At 36.8% G+C, this 23,504-nt stretch overlaps 1 long non-coding RNA gene across 2 annotated transcripts; it reads left to right on the top strand.

The window, feature by feature from the left end:
- The first annotated feature begins 4,537 nt into the window (after positions 1-4,537).
- On the top strand, positions 4,538-21,539 carry LOC122218928. 2 transcript variants are annotated; one of them, XR_006202174.1, is made up of 4 exons: positions 4,538-4,689; positions 17,950-18,076; positions 19,897-20,048; positions 21,034-21,539. It is a non-coding gene; the product is annotated as an uncharacterized LOC122218928 (long non-coding RNA). The 2 variants fall into 2 exon arrangements; XR_006202175.1 differs by lacking the exon at positions 4,538-4,689 and adding an exon at positions 7,701-7,784.
- Positions 21,540-23,504: the final 1,965 nt, after the last annotated feature.

Raw genomic sequence — 23,504 nt, 5'->3', positions numbered from 1 at the left:
TTATCAGTAGCCTAATCTCCAAAAACCCATAGACTCAAGTTTCCTGGAGCCCTTAGTATCACCCTCTCCTCCATAGGTGTGGGAACAAAGGAACAAAGGCAAGAAGGAAATAGCAGGCAAAATTAAATTTCTTTATAACCTGCATCCCATTGACAAATACTTGAGGCAAATACAGAGTAGAAAGTTTCTCCAGGAACCCCCTACCATCCTAAAGTTAATGTCTTACTAGAGTAAAAACAACCTTAGCTTGACAATAGGAAGGCCTCCGGTATCTTAAAAAGTTCTGTTTAGCACATCAGAGTCCTTCTGGAGGCCTCCCTTTTGTCTTTACCTCCCCAACTCCCGTAGTATATAACCAGTCACTCCTCACTACCCCTGTGCAGCTCTTCCTGCCCTGGGGTCCTGTCCCCACGTAATCACCTTTTTGCACGCAAAGATGTCTTCAGGAATTCTTTCTTGGCCATCAGCTCTGAACCTCACCATCATACCCAAACCTCATCACAATGGCTTTTCATTTTCCCAGTCTTCTGTCATCTTGTCACAATCTACAGAATTCAAAAGAATCTGGTTCCAGATTCAACAAATGCTGCTGGCACACATAGAACATAAGCTGCCTCGGGGCGCCTGGGTGGCTCAGTAGGTTGAGCGTCCGACTTTGGCTCAGGTCACAATTGCACAGTCCGTGAGTTCGAGCCCCGCGTCAGGCTCTGGGCTGATGGCTCAGAGCCTGGAGCCCACTTCCGATTCTGTGTCTCCCTCTCTCTCTGCCCCTCCCCCGTTCATGCTCTTTCTCTGTCTCAAAAATAAACATAAACATTAAAAAAAAAAAAAAAAGAACATAAGCTGCCTCTTGCAAGGCGCTGGCTGGACAGCACTGAGCCAACCAGAGATTACCCGTGCCCTTGTGTTGCTTACAGTCAAACTCAAAAGCGTCCTGGGTGACTTTTAAGTAAGTTTTTAACTTTTAACTTTTAAGTAAGTTTTCCAAAGATGTTGCTTGAAGAAGTCCACGGGCTCAGGCAGCTCAGGGGTACGAATCTTGAGAGCCATGACATCTGTATTGGTCTGGCTGGGGTTGCCTAACAGAATACCCTCGATTGTGTGGCTTTAACACAGAAATGCATTTCCCATAGCCCGGGACCAAGGTGCCAGCATCGTCGGTTTCCAATGAGGGCTCTCTTCCTGGCTTGCAGACAGCTTGTAGACAGCTACCCCAATGGCCTGTCTTGGGTACACATGCACAGAGCGAATGGGAAGAGTGAGCAAGCCTCTTCTTGTAGAAGTACTACTCCTACCAAACCCTACCCTCAGGACCTCTTCGAATTCCCTAATTACCTCCCAAAGGCCCCATCTCCAAAACCCATCACATTGGGGGTTAGCAATTCAAATATAAATGGGGGGAAGGGAGCATAATTCGGTCCATTGGAGCATATTTAGTACTTCCAGTCATTGTCCCATTGACCCTCATTGTCTTAGAATCTGGGGATCCTCTTGCTGGTGCTTCAACCTGTGACAGAATTAGAATCTCAGACAACTTAAACCTGCTCCCTGAGAGGATGCAATTTTTTAATGTTTATTTATTTTTGAAGGAGAGAGAGACAGAGAGTGAGCAGGGGAGGGGCAGAGAGGGAGGGAGACAGAATCCCAAGTAGGCTCTAGGCTCTGAGCCGTCAGCACAGAGCGCAATGCGGGGCTCGAACTCCCACAGTTCCCTCATGACCTGAGCCGAAGTCAGACGCTCAACCGACTGAGCCACCCAGGTGCCCCTAAATGCCTTTTTTAATGAAATAATAACTACCTTAAAAAATAGTCATGAATCATTTAGCTTAGGGTAGAAATAACTATTAGACGACATTAATGGCTCCCCCACCACCGATGTGACGTCTTCATTTGAGAATTCTAAACAGTGAACCTTCTAAAGGGATGGGTGGGGAGAACTGTGAACTCCAAGAGCATTTTGCATTTCACAGAAACATCTGAAATCTCTGCAAATGTATTCTCCCTTCCATATGTTCTGAATCAGTCCAGAGTAAATACATTCAAAATAAAAAGGGGAATGATATCTTGCTATTTTATAGCTGTAACCCAGGCCTTTCCCTGTCTTGAAAATAGCAGTTAAAATCTTTTTCTCAGAATTGAATCTTTGCATGTTTGGTGCAACTTCACACACACACACACACACACACACACACACACACAGTATAAAGATATTCTGAGTGTTTAGGTGCAAGAGTTGGCAGAGTGATGTAAGCATTTTTGACCATTACACACTTCAGATTTTCCTCTTCCATTACCTTGGACTTTTTGAGGTATAGTTGATATAAAAAAACGAAACCCCAAAACCCTGGACACATTTAATTTACATACTCCGGTGAGTGCAGAGATACGTATACACCCATGGAACTATCACAACAATCAAGGTGATAAACATTCATCACCCCCAAAAGTCTTCCCTTCCACTTTCATAGTGTCTCTGTGTATATAAGAATACGTAACATGAGACCTACCTCCTTAACAAATATTTAAGTGTACTATATTGAATTATCAGCCATAGGCACTGCGTACTACAGAAGAGAGCTAATACTTGTTTATCTTGTGTAACAGAAACTTGTCTAGAGTATTGTAAAACACATTCTTACTTGTAGATAAAGACAAACAAAAGTCTTGGCTTCTTTATATTGAGACATTACATACTGTGAGGCAAAGAGAGACTATGTTACCGGTCTCCAAGCTCTTTCTGGCTCAAGATCTGTATTCATGCTGACACTTGACCCTTCACTCTGACTTTCTATCCTGCCCCCTAATCCCAATCATATAGTTTGTTTAGGTCAGTGCCACCTCTGTGTTCTCTATTATCTCACTCAGAGAGCAGTTTTCACAATTTGGTGTTTCCTTTTTGGCCGATTCCGATATAAAATCTTTATTCCCTTTGCACCGTAAGCATTGCTTTTGGCACATAGCAGGTGCTCAAACATTTATTTGCTAGATTTATGAATTCACTGCATTGATAGGCAATCAGGACAGATGCATAGGGCAGGGGTTAGGAGACTTATATGCATTTTTGCTTAGTTTTGTGGATTTTTCTCCCCCAGAAATGGAATGCATGAAAGTATGCTAATCCTTCTCACTAAGAACACCTGACAGGATGTCACATTTCAGTATACTTGATAGGTCATGTTTAGTAAAATTAATTTGTTTTTTAATCAGATTTTGATTCTTGCATACCTGCCAGTGTTTATGAGAGAGAGAGAGAGAGAGAGAGAGAGAGAGAGAGAAGCCAATGGACCTGATATTCCTAGGAGTGTTGTTTTTTTTTCTTACATGGGTCTCTATAAAAAGAAATAAATAAATAAAAGGAAGAGATGTGGGTGATTACTGGCTCTTGCAATATGATTTTTCAGGTAACCACCATAGAAGAGAGTCAAGGAAATGTTGAACTCTTCCCAATTCCAAAAGACAACAGCTAAATTCATTTGCAAGCCAAACCCTTTGATACAAACGGAAAATATTCTTAAGCATACTGGTTCAAAGTTCAGCTTAATTTGTTTCTCGTCCTTACCAAATTATCCTACCCTTTGGATTCAAGCATATAGAAGTGACACAATCTCACCTCAAAGAAAAAAAAAATGAAAGGAATAAAGTGGAATAGAACCGATTCCAAATAATATCATGGGGTTTTACAGATAAGCACTTAAGCCCTAGAAGGTAGGCAATTATTTCTAGGGAACGAGAAATGTTGTCGATGCCCTTTACAATTAGGATGAACGTATCCCAGTTTGCCTGGCCTGGTGAAATTCTTAATAGTGCCTATTTTCACTTTCAAAAATGTTCTAGTTCAGACAGTAAATTATATGACCACCTTATTTATGATTTAAGAACACCTGCAACTTGGAAATCTAGGAATTCCAAAATGTGTCTAACTAAACAGCAAAACACACCTTCTAGTATTGGTTTTGCCATTTTAAAACATATTCTGGAAGATAACTGTCCTGAAATAACTGTTCAGAATAACAACTTGAATTCTTATTCCCCATATAGGACTGGATGTGGCAAATTCTTTCTGATAATGCATCCTGTGGTAATCATGCTTTGAGAATGTGTGTCAAATCAAATGCAGGGCGTTGAAACACTGATAAGTCACAGGATAACTATGGAAAACGCCCTCGACATTTAGAATTTCTTTTTTTAAGTTTAAAAAAATGTTTATTTGTTTTTGAAAGAGAGAGCAGGGGAGGGGCAGAGACAGGGGGACAGAGAATCTGAAGATGGGTCTGTGCTGACAACAGATAGCCTGATGTGGGGCTCAAACTCATGACCCATGAGATAGTGACCTGAGCCAAAGTCCGAAGCTTAACCAGCTGAGCCCCCCAGGCACCAGACACTTGGAATTTCTGCTCAGTGGACCCGGATTCTGGTCTAGGCTCCACCGTAAACTAACTCTGTGGCCATGGGCCATTCATTTCACTTTTCTAAACACGGATTTCCTGATACGTAAAAAGGGACTAAAAATATTTTCCCTTCCCATTGCGCAGAATTAACAGCATCTACTAAGAAAATGCATCGTGCGATTGCCATCATTCTACTTCATTTAAGGAAGATTTGCACGGAACCTTGCCTGGGAGAATAGACAACTGTGAGGCTCATGAGGTTCAGAATATGACTGGGCTTCCAGAGGTCCTGGCTTACCAGGTGACTTACTTGGGCAACTTACTCAATCTGCTTAATTCTAAGTTTGTTCATCTGCAAAATGGATAGAACTGTATTAACCTTAGGTTCTTTTGTGGCGAGATCATGCGAAACATCTCACAAATAAGTATTAGCTTTGGTGCTTCCGAGCCGGTTTCTGTGAAGATACATGATTTCTTGCAATACAAAGCAGGCAGTAGAACCCCAAGCACTTCTAGAAGCCTGAAATGTGTCTCTACATAGAGGAGACCCAACGAAGTGGTGTGGGTGGGGGTGGGGGCGAATCCAAACTGTTTTGGAAGCCAAGGAGTGACCACCTCCATAGACTCCATGTGGTAGTAGTTTGGGTTCCTTGACTTCTTCTCTATTTGATAATTGCCTATATATCCAATGGTACCAAATATTCAGTTTGCAGTGTGTTTGACTGTGAAGAGAATTTGACATGAAATAGTCACCGAAATGGAGACAGGAGAGTGTTAGTGATTATAGAGCGTCACTGGCTAGATTGAAGCAGATGGAGAGAGACCCAGGGTCTGATTTTCAGAGATTTAGAGTGATTAGGAGAAACATAAAGTAACAGGTGGATTTTCAGCCACATGATATTCAAAAGTTGTCACTGTGGTAGAGATTGATAACTGCAGTTGGAAACCCTAATAAAACTCAACCACAGTTACCTGGTTTCGCCTGTTTCTTGCCTTCAAGCACAAAAGCCTCACGTTTTTCATGGGCAAGAAATGATTGCAGATATTCACACATTTCAGAGTAAGGTTAATTATATATTTTTAATGTTATTTTTTATTGAGAGACAGAGAGACACAGAGCATGAGCAGAGGAGGGGTAGAGAGAGCGGGAGACATAGAATTTGAAGTAGGCTCCAGGCTCTGAGCTGTCAGCACAGAGCCCCACGCGGGGCTCAAACCCACAAACTGCGAGATCATGACCTGAGCTGAAGTCGGTCGCTTAACCGACTGAGCCACCCAGGCACCCCAGAGTAAGGTTAATTTTAAAATCAAAGAGAGGAGAAGCAAAATATGAAGACTTGTTGCTCCACTGAAATTTTTATGAATATAACTTGTTTTGTAGCTTTTTAAAATTTTTTTCTTCCAGTTCTTCATTAAACAAGATTTAAAATATTTTGTGTATTATTTGTTAAACATTGGATCTTTTATCACTTACTTTTTATGATCTGGGACTGGAAAGGAGAAAGATATTATAGTTAAACGGGGAAATAATTCATTTTTTACCTCTCTGGATTGAGAACTGTTATGAATGTATACCTAAATTGACATTTATTAATCAACATTGGCAAATTTTTACAGAGGTGCTTTCACTATTTGCCTTCTTGAGTATTAACTATTATTGATATATTCCCTAAGATGGGCATAAAAATGAGAGCAGACTCAACCTGACAAAAAAAAATAATTAGGGGGGGTGGAAATCAGCATAAAACCTTATAAATTGTAAAAAGATTACTAGTAATCAAAATGTCTGACTTTCTCTTTATGCAAATATTATTGAAATTCATGCATATGCAAATAAAGATGCTTCTTCATGACAGAGATTAAAGACATACAGTGCAGTCATTAGTATTCTTTGTATACATTCAAATACAGCAAGATTGATATGCAAGCAAAATGAATTACAATCAGGAATAACACTCTATTATTATCATATCACTCAAAACCCATACCCAAGTACCAAATAGGCAATATAGCATTCAGGGCAATGTGGAATGTGGTAAGGCATTCACAAGGGACACGAATATTTCACTTCTAGTAAGATGATTTTTATTACTCATGATTTAAAATCTATAGGCAACAAACAAAATAAAACACAATGGAAATTATAAGTATTTATAATTATATTGTATAATTATTTACAAAACAAAAACAGTCTTGCATATATTGCAGACCTTGGGCAGGGCTAGATCTTTTTAGGCTGAAAATCCATGCTCAACTTTTTACAGAAATTTTCGTTTCAGGAGAAAATTGTAAGTGGTTCCATCTAGTGTTTTACAAGGAAAAGAAATCCCTACAAAATCCAAATTAGATATTGAATTTGGAAGCTGTTTGGGGGAACCTACTCTTTCGTTAGGGAAATGATGTTTAAAAAAATGTTACACATGTCTACTGAGAAGGATCATTTGCCCCAAAGATTAACATAAAATATAGCTTATAAAAGATGAACATAAAATGCCTTTGAACATTGAGCCATAATATTAATTAGGATAATAATAATTTATAAGTATGAATTAATAAAGTGTCTTGTTCCCATACTGTTTACTTAAAATTATTATTTGGAAAGAATAAATATGGTATTTCTGAAATCCACTTCCTTTAGAAAGGCATATTGTGGAAAGTAGATTCGTTTAGTTCAGATCCATTGCCAAAGAATTTAAAATGTCCGAGCTTCGTCATAACCTAATCTAAAGGACTTGAGTTATTGCACCTACTTTTAGGTAGTTGATAGATCCATGCTGACCTGAACAATCCCTACTGTACCTCTGACTTGAGATTTGGAAATGTTGGAAGTGCCACGTGAAAAGATGGAAGCACATTTAAGAATTATGTTCTTCATCCTCAATCCTCTCCTAGGGTTATCAAAAAGAGAGAAGGAAAAAAGTAGCATCCCAAATAAGTAAATAAGTAATACATGAGCTTAGAAGACAGGTAATAAAGACAGGAAGAAGGGAGAACATAGAAGTTTAAATAGAGTGAAATAAACATCTCAAATCCAACACGTTTGGCTGAGCACCTAGGTCGTTAAATCACGCACTGTCACTGAAACAATTTCATATTGGGGATTGTCCAGTCTGGTCAATAGGATTGATTATTGCCACTTTTATATTTATATCTATTCAAAAAGTCCATGTATTTCCTTTCCAAATATGAGAAATGATCAGTATTTAACTTCCTACTTGTATAATGATTATGGTGATGATGATGATGGTTGTATAGAGCTATATAATGTACATGAATTATCTTTTTGGTCTTCCCAACAATACCAAAAGGGACCAGGGCAGATCTGAACATTAACCTTCTTTACCTGAGGAGATAAATGACCCACGAAGGCTACATGTCAAGGCCAATATGGCTGAGGTAAGTGACAGGGACCTAGGTAGTGAAGTTCCATACCCAGTACTCCATGGGAAATACCATATAACCACATTCTCACTGCCTCATGCTGAAACAGACACTTCCTCAGTCTTAACATTTGTGTAAAAATAGACAAATTGCTCTTTAGAATGCTGAATATGTGCTAGCATTTTCTATATTATGTTTCAGTTTTTAATTATCAAAACTGGAGTTAGTTTGCACTTATAAGGCAAGATTCTATTTTTATGTAGACCAATAGTAAATCATTGTTATGTTTTGTTTTGTTTCATTTAGCACAATAGTGTTGTTTACATTTCACTCTAAAAGCAGAAACTACCAGTCGCCTCCTTAGTGTCAGATCTGAAATCAGGTTATCAATCTTTACTAAAAGATAAGCCTCATTTTCTTTTTTTCTGGTCAACAATGGCACTCTTTGCCCAGCTAATTTACTTTCATTTTGCTTTATGTAATTTAACTTAATTTAATTTTTCCCAGCATTATTAAGTATGATTAACAAATAAAATTGTATATATTTAAAGTTTACAATGTGATGATTTGATATATGTATACATTGTGAACTGATTATCACAGCCATGTTAATTTAAAAAAATTAAAAAAATTAAAAGTAGTTATCACTTTTTTGTTATGAGAATACTTAATATTCACTCTTTTTAGCAAATTTTCAGTATACAATACAATATTATTAACATGGCACAATCCTTTACATTAGATTACCAGAACGTATTCCATCAGTAGATAGAGTTTTGTCCACAGTCCAAGAGCTCCAGCACGCCCTTCCTAATGAGCTACCCTCAGGATTTTAGATTGTTTAGACAGCCGCACTATTGTGTGGGTACACCCTTCTCCAGATACTTTGAGTATTGACTACTAACCCTCATAGTGCACCTTCTGGATATCACCCTCCTCCGACAAGAGCTACCTAGAAGGCAACAGCACAGCAGGAATGAGCTTCATGCCCACCAACGACCCTTGCGGATTCTTGTGATTATAATGGGTCCGTACAAATTATCCAGAATAATCTCCCTATTTTAAGTTGAATTATCTAAATTCATCAATATGAGTTCTGGTCCCAGATGGGATGTAAGAGTCTCCTGAATTCACATTCTCCAATGGACGAATATATATACTGAATATATAGCTACACATGTAGTAATTCCCTCTGCTAGAAATCCAAAAACTAGCTGAGTTACTCTTACAGATAAGACAAATGAGAAATATCTACTTTAAAAAATGGTGCTCAATGCAGAGTGAGGATACAGAAGCACCCATCTCTCAGTTTTTCCTCATAAGGTGTCTACTTGAATACTTTATGCTTCTCAAGTATCTGACTTACATTCGGCACGCATCTAGATGCAAATTGAGATTCTCCCTTTTGGGACATTGCAAGGTCAAGGCACACCCTCATATGCTGGAAGTCACTAAAAACAAAGAAGGCAGCTTGGACAATCATAAAGGTTTAAGAGAAAACCAAGAAGTTGGGATGAACTCAGTGTTAAGCTTCATCTCCTATATGAACCACTCTGTCAAGACTGGAAGAGATAGCTGTGCAGAAGGCAAAGAAAAGCCAAGAAACAGAGGAATATGTTTCAAACAAAAGAACAAGATAAAACTCCAGAAATTGGTCTTAATAGAAAGGAGATAAGTGATTAACTTGATAAATAATTCAAACTAATAGTTATAAAGATGTTCGCTGAGGTCACCAACACATGAATAAGGAATAATTTCAACAGAGACAGAAAATACTTTTAAAAATATTTTTTTAAAGAGTAATCACAGAGTTGAAGAATATAGTACCTTTACTGAAAAATTCAATGAAAGTGTTCAACAATAGACTAGGTCAAGCAGAAGAAAGAATCAGCAAACTCAAAGACAGGGCAATGACATTCATCCAGAGGGTCCAAAAGCAAAAAAGAATGAAAATGAGTGAAAGTAACTTAAGGCATTTTATGGGACACCATCAAGTGGACCAATATTCACATTATATGGATCACAGATGAGAAGGGAGAGAGAAAGTGGTAAAAATATTATTCAGAGAAATATTGGCTGAAAACTTATCTAGCCTGGGAAAAGAAACAGATGTCCAAATCCAGGAAGCATAGAAAGTTCAAAATGAGATGAACCAAAGAGACCCACACTGAGACACATTATACTTAAACTGTCAAAACTTAAAAACAGAGAGAAAGCCTGAAAAGCCACAAGAGAAAAACAACTTGTTAGGTACAAAGGAAGCCCCATAAGAAAATCAGCAGATTTTTCCACAGAAACCCTGCAGGCCAGAAGGGAGTGACACAATATATTCAAAGGACAGAAAGGAAAAGACAACAGTGACAAAAACAATCAAGAATATTCTAGCCGGCAAAGCTGTCCTTCAAAATTGAAGAAAAGATAAAGAGTTTTCCAAACAAGAAGCTAAAGGGCTTCATTACCACCAGAAGAGCCTTATAAAAAATGTTACATGGATTTCTTCAAGCTGAAATGAAAGCATATATCTCACTCATAAAGGTAAATGTATACTTTTAAATTAAGAATATTCTTAAAGGAGTAAGTAAATTACTTATAAATGTACTATGAAGGTTAAAATAAAAAAATACTAAAAATAACTAAGCTACAACAATTTCTCAACAGAAAAAAGAGATTAAAAGATGTAAATGGTGACATCCAAGGCATAAAATATGGGAAAGAGGGTAAAAATGTAGAGCTTTCAATGCATTCTTTCAAAATTGTTCATTATCAGCTTAAAATAGACTGTTACAAAAATAAAAATAAAATAGACTGTTGTAAATAAAAGATGACTTGGGGTGCCTGGATGGCTCAGTCGGTTGAGCAACCAACTTTGGCTCAGGTCATGATCTCACAATTTGTGAGTTCGAGCCCCACGTCAGGCCCTGTGCTGACAGCTCAGCGTCTGAAGCTTGGTTCTGATTCTGTGTCTCCTTCTCTCTCTGCCTCTCCCCCACTCATGGTCTGTCTCTCTCTGTCTCAGAAATACATAAACATAAAAAAAAAATAAAATAAAAAATAAATAAATAAAAGATGACTTATATAAACCTCATAGTAACCATAATTAAAAAACCTATATTAAATACCAAAAGATAAAAAGAAGGAAATCAAATCATACCACTACAGAAAATCATCAAATCAAAAAGGAGGAGAGCAAGCAAGCAAGAAACAAAAGAATCACAGAACAACTGGAAAACAATTAACAAAATAGCAATAGTATGTCCATACCTATCAATAATTACTTTAAATGGAAATAGACTAAATTCTCCAATCAAAAGATACAAAGGGTTTAATAGGCTAAAAGAAAGAAAAACCATATGTTGCCTACAAGAAACTCATTCAGCTTTAAGGATACACACATTGAAAGTGAATGGATAGAAAAGCATATACCGTGTAAATGGAAACTGGAAGAAAAGAGGGGTAGATATTTATTCTTACATCAGACAAAACAGACTTTAAGACAAAGACTGTAATAAGAGACAAGAATGGTCATTATACAGTGATAAAAGTGTCAATTCACAGGAGGCTATAATATTTGTAAATATTTATGAACCTAACAGAGAGGCACCTCAATATATGAGGCAAATAGAGGGAGACTTGAAGGGGAAAATAGACAATAATACAATGATAGCAGGGACTTTAATACTTCTCTTTCAACAATAAAAAAAAAATCATCGAGACAGAAAATCAATGAGGGAACATTGGATTTAAAACATACTTAGACCAGATAGATTTAACAGACATTTACAGAACTTTCCATCCAAGGTACACACGGGATATTGTCCAGAATAGATCTTTTGTAGACCACAAAGCCAGTCAATAAATTTAAGTAGACTGAAATAACATTAAGCATCTTTTCCAAACAAAATGGTATGAAACTAGAAACTAGTTTCAAGAACAAAAATGGAATATGTCAGATACGTGAAGATGAAACAACACGCTCCTGAAAAACCAATAAGTCAATGAAGAAATAAAAACAAAAAATGAAATGAAGCCTGAGATACATGAAAATGGAAATGCACCATATCACACTAATGGGATGCAGCACAAGCAGCTTTAAGAGGGAAGATCCTAGCAATAAACACCTACATAAAAGAAAAGGAAAAGATCTCAAATAAATAGCAAATTGTAAACTTCAAGAAACTAGAAACAAGCAAGCAAATTTATCACAAACTTAGTAGAATGAAAAAACTAACAAAATTATTAAATAGTTCATAGCAGAAATAAATAAAATAGAGATTAAAAAATGGGGCACCTGGGTGGCTCAGTCAGTTAAGCATCCAACTTCAGCTCAGGTCATGATCTCACAGTTTGTGAGTTCGAGTCCTGCATCGGGCTCTGTTCTGACAGCTCAAAGCCTGGAGCTGCTCAGATTCTGTGTCTCCCTCTCTCTCTGCCAATCCCCCACTTGTGCTCTGTCTGTCTCTCTCTCTCTCTCTCTTTCTCTCTCTCTCAAAAATTAATAAACATTAAAGAAAATAGAGAGAGTAAAAAAGATGATAGGAAAGACTACTAAAACAAAGGACTGGTTTTTTTAATGTTTTTATTTATTTTTGAGAGAGAGAGAAGGAGGCTTCAAACTCTGAGCTGTCAGCATGGAGTCCAGCGCAGATCTGGAAATCACGAGCCGTGAGATCATGACCTGAGCCACAGTCAGATGCTCAACCAACTGAGCCACCCAGGAACCCTGGACAGTTTTTTTTTAATTAATAAACAAACAAACTACCAGTTATACATGCCAAGAAAAAAAAAGGAGTCACTCAAGTAAATAAAATTAGAAATGAAAGGGAAGACATTATAATTGATACCAAAGGAAAACAAAACATCAAAGAGACTACTATAAACAATTATATGCCAACAAACTGGGCAACCTAGAAGAAATGGATAAATTCCTAGAAAAATACACCCTACCAAGACTGGATGATGAAGCAGTGGAAAACCTGAACACAGCAATAGGGAGAATGAATCAGTAATCAAAAACCTCCTAACAAAGAAAGACTTAGCACCAGATGACTTCTTTTGTAAAATCTACCAAACATTTAAGGAAGAATTAATGCCAATCTTTCTCAAACTCTTCCAAAAAATAGAAGCCAGGGGAAACTTCCAAACTCACATTAGGAGTCAGCATTACTCCAATGGCAAAGACAGATTTTTATTTGAAAGCTTTTTCTCTAAGACCAGAAATGAAACTCTACTCTCACTACTTTTACTCAACATAGTATTGGAAGTCTTAGCCAGAGTAATAAGGCAAGAAAAAGAAATAAAGGGCATCCAAATTAAAAAGGAAGTAAACTGTCAATATTAGCAGATAGCATGATATTATATATGGAAAACTCCAAAGACTCCACCAAAGTACTGTTACAGGTAATAAACAAATTCAGTAAAGTTTCAGAAAAAAAAATCAGTCTAAAACATCAATTGCATTTCTATACATCAGTAACAAAAAAATTAAGAAAAGCAATCCCATTTACAATTGCACCAAAAATAACAAAATTTCTAAGAATAAATTTAATGAAGGAAATGAAAAAACTCTACTCTGAAACTATAGTACATTGATGAAAGATATTGAAGACACAAATATTATTGGAAGGATTACTGTTGTTATAATGTCCATACTACCCAAAGCAATCTACAAGTTCAACGCAACCCCCATCAAAAGTCCAATGATATTTGTCACAGAAACAGAAAAAAACAATCCTAAAATATGTATGGAACCACAAAAGACCTCAATTAGGCAAAACGATCCTGAGAAAGAACCAGAAACCTGGAGTCATCATCACATTCCCTGATTTCAATCTATACTACAAACTGAGAGCAATCAAAACAGTATGGTATCAGCAGAAGAACAGACATATTGATTAATGGAACAGAATAGAGAGCCCAGATTTAAGCCCGTGTACATATGAGCAATTAGTTAACTAACACAAAAGAGCCAAGAATATACAATGGAGAAAGAAAAGTCTTCAAAAAATGGTATTAGGGAAACCTGATAATCACAGCAAAAGTATGAAACTGGACCTGTATCTTAAACCATCCACAAAAGTAAGCTCCAAATGGATTAAAGACTTGAGCATAAGACCTGAAACCATAAAACTATTGGAAGAAAATATAGGGAGTAAGCTCTTGGACATGGGTCTTGGCAATGATTTTTTTGTATTTGACACCAAAAGCAAAGGCAATAAAAGAAAAACAAATGGGGCTACATCAAAATAAAAATCTTCTGCACAGCAAAGGAAATCATCAACAGACAAGGTCACAAAAAGGCGATATATAAGGGAAGGGTTAAAACGTTCACAAATCACATATCTACTAAGGGGTTAATATCTAAACCATGCAAATAATTCATACAACTCAACAGCAAGAAAACAAACAAGTTGAGAAAAAATGAGCCGTTGAACTGAATAGGTGTTTTTCCAAAGAAGACATGCAAATGGCCAACAGACTCCTGAACAGGTGCACCATATAACTCATTATCAGAGAAATGCAAATCAAAACCACAATGAAATATCTCACACCTGTTGAAACGACCGTCATCAAAAAGACAACAGAAAACGATTGTCGGCAATAATGTGGAGAAAAGGAAACCTTTGTCCCTGTTGGTGGGAACGTAAATTGGTGCAGCCAGTAAGGGAAACAGTATGAAGGTTCCTCAACAATTAAAAAAGAATGACCTTGGGGCGCCTGGGTGGCTCAGTTGGTTAAGCCACCGATTCTTGATTTTGGCTCAGGTCATGATCCCATCATGAGATTGAGTGCCATGTGGGAGTCTGAGCTGACAACGTGGAGCCTGCTTGGGATTCTCTCTCTCCCTTTCATTCTGCCCCTCACAGACACTCTCTCTCTCAAAACAAATAAATAAACTTAAAAAAAAAAGAATGACCATATGATCTAGCAATCCTACTTCTGGGTGTATATCCAAAGATAATGAAAACAGGATATTGAAGAGGTATCTGTACCCCCATGTTTATTGTTATAGTATTCACATAAGCCAAGATATGGAAACAACCTAAGTGTCCTTCAATGGATGAATATATAAAAATGCATATATATACACAGTGGAATATTCTTCAGTCATGAGAAAGAAAGAAATCCTGCTACTCGCAACAGTACAGATGGAACTTAAGGTCATTATGCTAAATGAAATAAGCCAGACAGATATAGAGAAATACTTCATGGTATCTCTTATATATAAAATATTTTTATTTTTTTTATTTTTATTTTTTTTAATTTTGAGAGAGAGAGAGCGTGAGTAGGGGAGAGAGGCAGAGGGAGAGAGAGAGAGAGGATCTTAAGCAAGCTCAAAGTTCAGCACAGGCCTGACACATGGCTCTATCCCATGACCAGGATCATCACCTGAGCCCAAATAGAGTCGGACACTCAACCAACTGAGCCGCCCAGGCAACCCTAAAATATTTTTTAAAGCAAAGCAAAGCAAAGTCAAACTCATTGAAACGGAGAGTAGAAAGGGGCTTTCCAGGAACTGCGGGGAGGAGGGGCTGAGGGGGGATGGAGATTGGAAAAGATTGGTAACAGGTACAAATTTTCAGCTATAATATGAACAAGGTCTGGGTATCTAATGGAAAAATGGTAACTGTAGTTGATAACACTGTATTGTATAACTGAAATTTGCTAAGGAAGTAGATCTTAAATATTATCACAAAAAAAGACATATATGTGAGGGCATGAATGTGTTAGTTAACTGGATGGAGGGGAATTCTTTTACAATCTATATGTATTTCATATCACCATGATTGTCCACTTTAAGTATCTGACAACTTTATGTCATTTATATTTCATTAAGGCTGAAATTTAAAAAAAAACAAAAACAAAACTTAGTCACAATCCCATATATTAGATTTCCCTAAATGAAAGTTTATATTCTTTGACCAATATCCACACTTCTTCCCCACCCCCTATCAACTAGCATTCTATTCCCTATTTGTGTGAGTTTACCCCTTTCTGGGGGGTTTCACGTTACACCATGCATTACTTGTCTTTTTCTCTGCTTTATTTCACTTAGCATAATGTTTCCCAGTGTCATCCCCCTTCTCGTGGATGGCAGGATTTCCTTTTATTTTAAGGCTGAATAATATTCCATTGTGTGTGTGAATGCCTGTGTACACACACACACACACACACACACACACACACACATTCACCCATCAACAGACACCTAGGTTGTGCCCATGGTGATGCACCACATTACATTCCCATGAACAGTACTCAAGATTTCCCTTTTCCCTACATCCTTCTCAACACTTGTTACCTCCTGTCTTTCGATAATAAAGCAAAAGACAGTAAATGTGGATTCAGAGCTTGTTTTACTCCAGTTTCTTTGCTCTTCCATCGTGCAAACCTAAGGGAGGTAGAACTTTACTTCTACCCTCTTAGGGTCTTCTGCTGGACCTGAGAATGACCTTGACATAAACCAGATTAACAGGTGAAAAGCACCCAGATTTCATTCATATTTTGGGTGACAAGGGAGCCCGGTGAGGAAATACAGACCCAAGGAAGTGCCAACCCTAAATGCTTTTTATACTAGATTGAACAAGGAGACGATGTTGTTGAGAAATAACTGAAATATATGGGGAAACTAATGGAAGTGGAGCTTCTTGTTTTGTTTTGTTTTGTTTTGTTTTTAACAAGGTATGTTTGTACAGACTTCCCTTGGCTTTGGCTCCCCATTTCTGGTGATAAGAAGGTTTCTTTCCTTCTAGTTAGATAGGGAGACTCATAAGACTCCTATCCACTGCTTTCAGGAAGAAAAGGGAAAGTCAGACTGTTCTTCTCCCATGTGCTATTTTTTTCCCGTGCCTTTAGCTCAAAATGCACCTTATGCCAAAGTGGCATATTTACGAGTGGCCTACTCTGTCACCTTCCACACACTGCACAACGAAGAGGTTTCAGTTTATCAATTAGAAGACGTACATGAATATCGGTAGAAGAGCAATGGACGTATTTCCGGTTAACTTATAAAAAGATAAATGAAAGATTTAACTGTATATAACCTATATGTTAATAGTCTGATTTTTCTGTCCCAATGAATCATTCACTCAGAATAAGAGGGAAAAAAAATAACCAAAGAAGCCTGAGGTAGACATTTCATCACAGGCAAGAGGGTGCTACAAAATCAGGAGAGTGCAATTATTCTAAGAAGGAAACAACAACAAACGAACAAACAAACAACCCCTGAAATTAGCTATATGTCTATAAAGTGAGTTTCTGTAATCTTTGAAAGCTATTTCAAAGATTTATGTGATATCTGAATACTTGAAATTATGATTTCAGAATCAGCCGCATGAATAAGCAGTGGATAAAATAGATGTTGAGAATTTTTTTTTTCATTTTTTAAATGTGTATTTATTTTTGAGAGAGAGAGAGAGACACAGAGTGCGAGATGAGGAGGGGCAGAAGGAGAGGGAGGCACAGAATTCGAAGCAGGCTCCAGGCTCTGAGCTATCAGCACGGAGCCCGATGCGGGGCTCGAACCCATGAACTGGGAGATCATGACCTGAGCTGAAGTCATGACTTGAGCTGAAGTCGGACGCTTAACCGACTGAGCCACCCGGATGCCCCAAGAATTTAGAGTTAGGTCTAATCTTTAGATTTGTCTTAAAATGACCAAATGGGTTCTTGATAATGACATGTTCCTATCATTTATTTGATTGTGTTTTTTTGATTGTTCCAGGTCTTAATTAATTTTGGTGTTGAGTCTCTGTATTTATGAGAAAAGTATTAATTTTCTTTTTTTGATTTACTAAAACATCTACAACCTTTGATGAAACAGCAAATGGGTAGCTCATGTTTTAGTTGGGGGGGGGTACTGCTCTAATTCCAACATTTCCCACCTCTTAGGAAGACCTAACATATTTGAACACATTATATCATACAAAAACAAAGAAACAAGGGAAAAATAATAGAAAGAATTTTACAAGCTTTTTATGATATGTCTGAAACCTTTGCTTCTGCATTGGTAAGTAAGACATCCTAAGGGAGAAAAATCATAAAGCAAATGAAAAGCAAAGTCAAATGTTACATGCTTGATGTTAGACTCTAAATGTGGGCACATATAACACATTATAAAATCTGATTCCCCAAAAAACAGGTAATCCATAAAAATATTTAACCATTTCTATTTCTATTACAGGATTTCTGTGTTAAAAGATCCCTAAAATCTTGAAGGAGTTTTATGAATCTTACAGTAATAAATATAACTGAATTAAGACCTACGAATGATATTTCAGCAGCAGGAGAATTACTCTTGTGATTATCAGGTATATCACTTTTACAAGTATATTTTTATTTGGTTGTATTTCCTGGCCTTATCTTTAAAATTTATTGGTATAGATTATTATTTTTAACAGCTCTGCAAAGAGACAAATCAAATAGAGTTTTATGATTTGAAAATTATTTTGCTCCAGCAGCTTTATGTCTGTGAGAAAGTGAAATTTCTTACAGTGAAATCCAATGATGCAAATGGGTTGCTGACACCCTTGAATTAATGTAAGGAAAATCTATGTACACTCAACATAATTTAAATGACCAATAGTTGTACTTTTTGTCGGACGTTAAAATGAGAATGATGATATACTCTCCATACTCCATTCTTCGGAGGTGGCTCTGTATTTTCTATAAATTACTTCAACGATGTAGGTAGCAATAATCTGCTCATACATTTTAGTTTGCATCGCCTTTCAAAAATTTTAACCACGTGTCAAATTCCCTCTCTTTCAACCAATTTTCTTTAATGACATTAACACATTCTGGAACATTCAACTCTAATTTAATTGGTTGATTAATAGAACCTTCGAAGGTTTTATTTCTGCTTACAAATTTATGGTTTGAATGAATACAGCATTGGTCTTCCGTCCGTATGTACGGAAAATTAATTTCTAAGATGGGTTGGTTCAAAGTAACTTTGTGCGTACAGCTAAGGGAATTGATAAAATGCCTTAGGTACATTATTTTCCATTATGTAACCTTGTCAAGTAGCAAGCACATATCCCCGAGCCATTCAAAATCACAATTGGTTTCTATTAAATTCTAGTAATTCACATTTTATTTATTGGGATTAATATTGATTATGTCTCCTCAAAGTAGCTTTTATATAAACTCGCTGCCTTTTGTTGAAGTACAGGAAACAACAACCACATCGTTAATTCATAGAGGTCTTTGATTTGAAGCTATGGTAATAAACCTACCTATAAAACTCAGCTTATAACATTTCTAAGTACTCATATTTAGACTCCAGCTCATGAAATAAATCATTTAAGTTAAAGTGTCACTAAGTCACAGAGAAAATGAGGGGTTCAAGAATGGTAAGCAATAAATCTAAAACTATCTTAAAATCCTCTAGTGAAAATCAGGGCCAGTCTGAATGTTGACGATGACAGAAAGCTTCAGGAGGTAAGAATTTATTCAGGTATAGACTTATAAAAACTCAGAAGACCAAACATCGGAGAAAGCAGAAGAGAAAGGGGGCAGAAATAATGATCCAAAGGTAAAAGAGAAAAATGAACAAACCAACAAAAGTGAAGACTAGAAGGTACTTGGAAAAATAAATTAAAATAGATACGGTTTGCAATGGTTCGGCCTACAATCTAGAAATTGATAAAGACAAAGGAATTCTATAGAGAATGATAAAAGTAATGGAGGCAGAAGAGAATCCTGTTTTAAAAACAGACATACTCTTAGCAATCCAGAGGTTTAGCTTTATTTACAAGAACTGAGAGACTCAGGGGGAATATTTGGCCTCTCATGGTTTGGTGTGCCTCGGACAGGAAACTTGGCTCATGCGAATGATCTATGTGAAGTGAATACTTTGATGCCTAATTTATTAGTTTTTAATGAAGACTAGATCACAGATCCGGAACAAGTCAATAACCTTACTCTAGGTCTTATTTTCAATTACCTATTGCCAGCGAAGTGCAATTCATTTCCTCGTTAGCGGTAACTCCTGAGTCACTATTGAAAAGCAAACATGTAAATCATTTTTCTCTCCTAAGTTTCCAAGGCCAGAGAAAATGGCAATGGTGGTACTGAAACTTCTTTGACGTGAATCCCGCACTGATTATTCATTGATTTTTTTTTATAGTGTTCGCTACTTCCTAAAAATGTGAAGGAGGCAGCTTACCACGGAAGCTATAAATACAGACCAAATAAACAAGTATTTAAAGAGTAATAATAATAATTAATAATAATAACGCAAAACACAGTGGAGGGAAAGATCATTTCTAACACCTGAAGGTAAGAGTATGTAGCTTTAAGCACAAAACGTATCTTCGCGAATTTATGATACTAAACTTTGGAAACTACTGGCCCCCATTAAAGTCTTTTCCATTCCCCAAGGCTTCCCAGGTTCAGCTTCGCTGAGAGCTCTGTATCCTTTTCGGTATCTCCCTCTGTAACTGGATGTGTATCTAGAAACTATGTATCGGCCTCTCTGATTGCTTACCTTAAACTCCAAAGTCCAACCTCTTTTGGACCAGACTGATTCCTCTGTATGAAGGGGGTACACTTTTTCCTTTTGATGGGCTGATGAATTTCTGTCTTCAAAATTTGAGGGGCTAAAGTTCTTCTCCCTCTGATGCTTTTCCTACTCATCCTAGATATAATTAATGGCTTATATCTGTAACTCCAAATCAATCTTTTTCTCCGTATCAATAGCTCCCACTATTGATACATCTTTTAAGAGTTCATGGAGCAGGGGTCATCTGGGTGGCTCAGTCGGTTGAGCGCCCAACTTCGGCTCAGGTCACGATCTCGTGGTCCATGGGTTCGAGCCGGGCATCAGGCTCTGTGCTGACAGCTGGGAATCTGGAGCCTGCTTCAGATTCTGTGTCTCCCTCTCTCTCTCTCTGCACCTTCCCCACTCATGCTCTGTCTCTCTCTGTCTCAAAAAAAAAAAAAAAAAAAAAAGAGAGAGAGAGAGAGTTCTTGGAGCTTATATCTTATTGCTGTGTTTGGTTGCTTATCTTCCCCAGAAATTTTAGGATATATGAATTATAAAGATTTTAATTGTTAACAAATATTTGAAATGAGTTGATAAGAATGTGTAAAAAGAGTCAGAACTGATAAATAAAATTCAAGTTTCTTGAGGATTATCTACTTCAATTTTGCACATTTCCTTAAAGTCACTTGCTAGAGATGTACCCCACACCATTTATATTTTGACAAGCGATTTGCATTAACATTTAATAAATGACTAAATAAACACCTAAATAACTTGCAGTGCTATGATCACCATTGGTGTCCTTGCTGAATGGAAGATCAAACATCGAAATCTATTATTCTAAACTGGAAGTATCTAAGAGAAGAAGATGTAAATAAGGAAATAAAACAAGTAGAAGTAAATACAAAGCCATAAAAGTATGCCAGGTACTGTAAACCATTTAAAAACATAAATACAATCGACATGAATTTGTTTATCTTGTAGAGCCCCACATGGGTTAGTTTAATTGCACAACAAGAATGAAAGAACATATCCTGAAAAAAAAAAAAGAAAAAAGAAAAAGGAAAAGCGAAAGCTGCCAAGAATGAAAGCCAGTGATGTTTGCCTAAAAAAAACTGTAAACCCCTCCTTCCCTATATACAGCAGGATGCTTGGGTCACAGTCTCCAAGTCTTTTGTTCTGATGATGAGCGCTATGTTTCATTGGCCTGCAGGCCAGAAGACTATTTAGCAATGGAGACATTAAAGTACCAAATATTTGGGGGAACATCGGACCAAATGTTTATTTCAGATCAATAAATATACGTTGGAGACCAAGGATTGATTTTAAGGTTCTGTGACCTATTAGTGTTGTGTAAAATCTGAACATCTAACTAGTTCTATAAAATCTAAACAAATAACTAGTTGTATAAAATCTGAATGTCTGACTTTCCAGGCTACAATAAGATTATATGATTTATACCCCTTGATTTCCTGCCCCCCCCCATTCCCCATTCCAGATTTCTGACTGGGCCCTATATTTGAATCTTATTAATTCCCTTCTTCATTGTTATCTCTAATTATAGAGCTGTCAATCTCAAAACCCACAAAAGAGGGAAATTTGAAAACATTCTGGATTTGTATTATACTATTGAATGCATTGTGGGTTTTTTCGTATAGCTGGAAGGAGACAGCTTTAAATGAACTTTTCACAGGGGAAAAAATAGGTGAGTGTTTAACAAGAAAAAAAGGGAATTGACAGACATATAATTAGTTTAGTGTCTGCACTTTGTTTCTTTCTTCCCTTTTGTCAGCTGCCTTCTCTCTTGACTCGCCAACGTATCCCCCAAAAGTTATTTCATTCGTTCCCCTTTTATCACATGTACAAAGAGGCCTGAACAGGCATCTATTTGGGTTTTCTTCTTCAGGTGAAGCATTGAGAGTTGGCTGCAGGAACGCAGGGACTGAAATCTTCAGAAGCCAGGGGACTTGGCCCACAGCAAGAGTCATAGCCCCCACATTTATCTAGAGAAGAACGTCCCCGTAATTACTAGTTTTCAGCACAAAAACTATCCATGTGATGCAATCCAGAAGGATTCATTAAAAAAAAAATCAACGGAATACTTGTAATTAGAAAGGACACCAAAAACGTATGTGTGCTGAATGCCAGAAGTGAGTTTCACTCTGTATGCATATCAATATCCTTGTAATCCTCCTGCCATCAATAATAATCATAATTCAGGTGAGGGAAACAAAAAGAAGTCAGAGGTGTTATGCAAAAACTGTTTTTACAAAATGAAAGTGAAAAGACAGGAGAAAAATTCAGCCGGGGAATTACTCTCACTTTATGAATTGTAACCTCTCATCTCTGTGTATGGTAGCTGTCCCCATTACTTGAATCTACAGAGATGTCATTAAAATTCAATATGGCTTTAAAAATATGCACGTTTCTAACATTTATAACACTGCCACTTGTCTCAGGGTGAGGCCCCAATGTATGTTTTGATATTTTATTGTCAAAACTGTGTTTACTCTGCACCCCAAATTTCTAAAAAAACAGAAAGCACAAAGCAAAACACAGACTTACTATATATTCAAACATTGGTGTTTGAAATTAAGATATTTGTATATATTTTTTTATATATTAAACTACATTTTATATATTAAATTATTTTTACATAATAAAAGTACATAAAATTAATTCTATCCAACGCTAAGGTATGTCTTCTTTGTAACTGAATTATATTATCACAGCTATTAGAAACTATATTTTGGATCGCTGTATGAAAGAAGAATGAGTGACAGACCAGAGAATTGCTTTAGGAATATTACCATCTTTATTTAAAGAATTCTTACATGGCATTATCCTCTGACATTTCACATGCATCCTATGAATATGTATTGATAGAAGTTCAGATAAGATTACTTCCAGAAAATCCTGTCTCGTGGATTGCTGAATGAATTTTAGTTACATATTGGCTGAAATTGGCCAAATGTTTCTTTATTAGTAGAATGTCTAAAACAGTATATCATGACACATTACTTAATTCAGTATAATGACTTCAACTGTGAAATTTCTGTCTAAAATCAGAAGGAGGTGAACTGATTCTTTCAGCATAAAAATTATAGTAATATCAGTTATTTTGAATACAGCTAGATTCAATTCTCAGAAGCCAGGATTTGGCTAATTAAGGAGAATACTTCCTTCTTGCGAGTTATGGTCATTTATTTAATCCTATCCCACTTTTAAAGGTTGCTGAATTCCCTTCTTAT

The sequence above is a fragment of the Panthera leo genome, chromosome B2 (genome assembly GCF_018350215.1).
Source record: "Panthera leo isolate Ple1 chromosome B2, P.leo_Ple1_pat1.1, whole genome shotgun sequence".
NCBI lineage: Eukaryota > Metazoa > Chordata > Mammalia > Carnivora > Felidae > Panthera > Panthera leo.
This window is presented reverse-complemented; position numbering and strand designations above follow the sequence as displayed.